Source organism: Ranitomeya variabilis, chromosome 3, assembly GCF_051348905.1.
Source record: "Ranitomeya variabilis isolate aRanVar5 chromosome 3, aRanVar5.hap1, whole genome shotgun sequence".
NCBI classification, from domain to species: Eukaryota; Metazoa; Chordata; class Amphibia; order Anura; family Dendrobatidae; genus Ranitomeya; species Ranitomeya variabilis.
The window spans coordinates 764,627,602-764,631,301 of NC_135234.1; positions in this window are offsets into that span (position 1 = coordinate 764,627,602).

Here is a 3,700-nt window from a genome sequence, read left to right on the forward strand (position 1 = left end):
GCCCACAGGTATCCTTAAAGATGGAGTGATATTGTCTGCCGTTTCTCCAGACCTGCGGCGGGCCTTGCAGGAGTTTCAGGCGGATAGACCTGATCGTTGCCCACCTGGTAGACTGTTTGTTCCTGATGATTGGACCAGTAGAGTCATCTCTGAGGTTCATTCTTCTGCGTTGGCAGGTCATCCTGGAATCTTTGGTACCAGGGATTTGGTGGCAAGGTCCTTCTGGTGGCCTTCCCTGTCACGAGATGTGCGAGGCTTTGTGCAGTCTTGTGACGTTTGTGCTCGGGCCAAGCCTTGTTGTTCTCGGGCTAGTGGATTGTTGTTACCCTTGCCTATCCCGAAGAGGCCTTGGACGCACATCTCGATGGATTTTATTTCGGATCTGCCTGTTTCTCAGAAGATGTCTGTCATCTGGGTGGTGTGTGACCGTTTCTCTAAGATGGTCCATCTGGTTCCCTTGCCTAAGTTGCCTTCTTCTTCCGAGTTGGTTCCTCTGTTTTTTCAAAATGTTGTTCGTTTGCATGGTATTCCGGAGAATATCGTTTCTGACAGAGGGACCCAATTCGTGTCTAGATTTTGGCGGGCATTCTGTGCTAGGATGGGCATAGATTTGTCTTTCTCGTCTGCTTTCCATCCTCAGACTAATGGCCAGACCGAGCGGACTAATCAGACCTTGGAGACATATTTGAGGTGTTTTGTGTCTGCGGATCAGGATGATTGGGTTGCTTTTTTGCCTTTGGCGGAGTTCGCCCTCAATAATCGGGCCAGCTCTGCCACCTTGGTGTCCCCGTTTTTCTGTAATTCGGGGTTTCATCCTCGATTTTCCTCCGGTCAAGTGGAATCTTCGGATTGTCCTGGAGTGGATGCTGTGGTGGAGAGGTTGCATCAGATTTGGGGGCAGGTGGTGGACAATTTGAAGTTGTCCCAGGAGAAGACTCAGCTTTTTGCCAACCGCCGTCGTCGTGTTGGTCCTCGGCTTTGTGTTGGGGACTTGGTGTGGTTGTCTTCTCGTTTTGTCCCTATGAGGGTTTCTTCTCCTAAGTTTAAGCCTCGGTTCATCGGCCCGTACAAGATATTGGAGATTCTTAACCCTGTGTCCTTCCGTTTGGACCTCCCTGCATCCTTTTCTATTCATAATGTTTTTCATCGGTCATTGTTGCGCAGGTATGAGGTACCAGCTGTGCCTTCCGTTGAGCCTCCTGCTCCGGTGTTGGTTGAGGGTGAGTTGGAGTACGTTGTGGAAAAGATCTTGGACTCTCGTGTTTCCAGACGGAAACTCCAGTATCTGGTCAAATGGAAGGGATACGGTCAGGAGGATAATTCTTGGGTCACTGCCTCTGATGTTCATGCCTCCGATCTTGTCCGTGCCTTTCATAGGGCTCATCCTGATCGCCCTGGTGGTTCTGGTGAGGGTTCGGTGCCCCCTCCTTGAGGGGGGGGTACTGTTGTGAAATTGGATTCTGGGCTCCCCCGGTGGCCACTTGTGGAATTTAACTTGTGTGCATCATCCCCTCTGTTCACCTGCTCCTATCAGGATGTGGGAGTCGCTATATAACCTTGCTCCTCTGTCAGTTTCATGCCGGTTCAATGTAATCAGTAGCCTTTCTGTGCATGTTCCTGCTACTAGACAACTCCCAGCTAAGTTGGACTTTTGTCCTTGTGTGTTTTTGCATTTTGTTCCTGTTCACAGCTGCTGTTTCGTTACTGTGTCTGGAAAGCTCTTGTGAGCGGAAATTGCCACTCTGGTGTTATGAGTTAATGCTAGAGTCTTAAAGTAATTTCTGGATGGTGTTTTGATAGGTTTTTCTGCTGACCATGAAAGTGCCCTTTCTGTCTTCATGCTATCCAGTAAGCGGACCTCGATTTTGCTAAACCTATTTTCATACTACGTTTGTCATTTCATCTAAAATCACCGCCAATATATGTGGGGGCCTCTGTCTGCCTTTTGGGAAAATTTCTCTAGAGGTGAGCCAGGACTGTCTTTTCCTCTGCTAGGATTAGGTAGTTCTCCGGCTGGCGCTGGGCATCTAGGGATAAAAAAACGTAGGCATGCTACCCGGCCACTTCTAGTTGTGCGGCAGGTTTAGTTCATGGTCAGTATAGTTTCCATCTTCCAAGAGCTAGTTCTCATATATGCTGGGCTATGTTCTCTCGCCATTGAGAATCATGACAGCAGAGTATCAATGGCAAAAGATTTATCAACCCTTTTTGTGCGTTTAGAGCATGCTGATATAACATGAGCTGAATCACCACAATAAAAACACAAACCATTTTTCCGCCTATAATTTTGCCGTTCACTTCTGGACTGAATTCTATCACATTGCATAGTCTCAGGTGCCTGTTCAGAAGACACCGCCAACTGGTGCACGGGTTTGCGCTCCCGTAAACACCGATCAATCTGAATGGCCATAGCCATAGACTCATTCAGACCTGTAGGCGCAGGGAACCCCACCATAATATCCTTAATGGCCTCAGAAAGACCATTTCTGAAGTTTGCAGCCAGGGCGCACTCATTCCACTGAGTAAGCACCGACCATTTCCGAAATTTCTGACAATATATTTCCGCTTCATCATGCCCCTGAGAGAGGGCTAATAAAGCCTTTTCAGCCTGAATCTCTAGGTTAGGTTCCTCATAGAGCAATCCCAATGCCAGAAAAAACGCATCCACACTGAGCAATGCAGGATCCCCTGGTGCCAATGCAAATGCCCAATTCTGAGGGTCGCCCCGCAGGAAAGATATAACAATCTTGACCTGTTGAGCAGGGTCTCCAGAGGAGCGAGATTTCAAAGAGAGAAACAATTTACAATTGTTCCTGAAATTCAGGAAGGTAGATCTATCTCCAGAAAAGAACTCTGGAATAGGAATTCTAGGTTCAGACATGGGAGTGTGAACAACGAAATCCTGTATGTTTTGAACCTTTGCTGCGAGATTACTCAGGCTGGAAGCCAAACTCTGGACATCCATGATAAACAGCTAAGATCAGAGCCATTCAAGGGTTAAGAGGAGGTAAGAAGCAGCTAGACAGCAATTAAGGGCTAGGCAGCAAAACTCTGAAGGAAAAAAAAAAAAAAAAAATTTTCCTTGAACACTTCTTATTCTCCTGCTTCAGCCCAAACAATTAACACTTTGTGGGCCGGCTATACTGTCATGAATCCCCAATGGCTAGGGATAGCACAGGATGAGCAAAGTATAATAAATATCGGACGAGCTCTAGGGTGATGGAACCTGGGCTGACCGCTGCCCTACGCCTGACAAACGCAACTAGAGATAGCCAGGGAGCGTGCCTACGTTGGTTCTAGACGCCACGCACCAGCCTAAGAGCTAACTAGTACTGCAGAGAAAACAAAGACCTCACTTGCCTCCAGAGGAATTAACCCCAAAGATATAGTTGCCCCCCACATGTATTGACGGTGAAATGAGAGGAAGGCACACACATAGAGATGATGTATATAGCTTTAGCAAATAGAGGCCCGCTGAAAACTAGAAAGCAGAATGACACAAAAGGGGACTGAGCGGTCAGCAAAAAACCCTAATCAAAAAAACCATCCTGAGATTACAAGAACCCATGTGCCAACTCATGGCACATGGGGAGAACCTCAGTCCACTAGAGCAACCAGCTAACAAAGACATTCTAAGCAAGCTGGACCAAAAACCAAACAACTGAAAATCAGCACTTAGCTTATCCTGAAAGATCTGGGA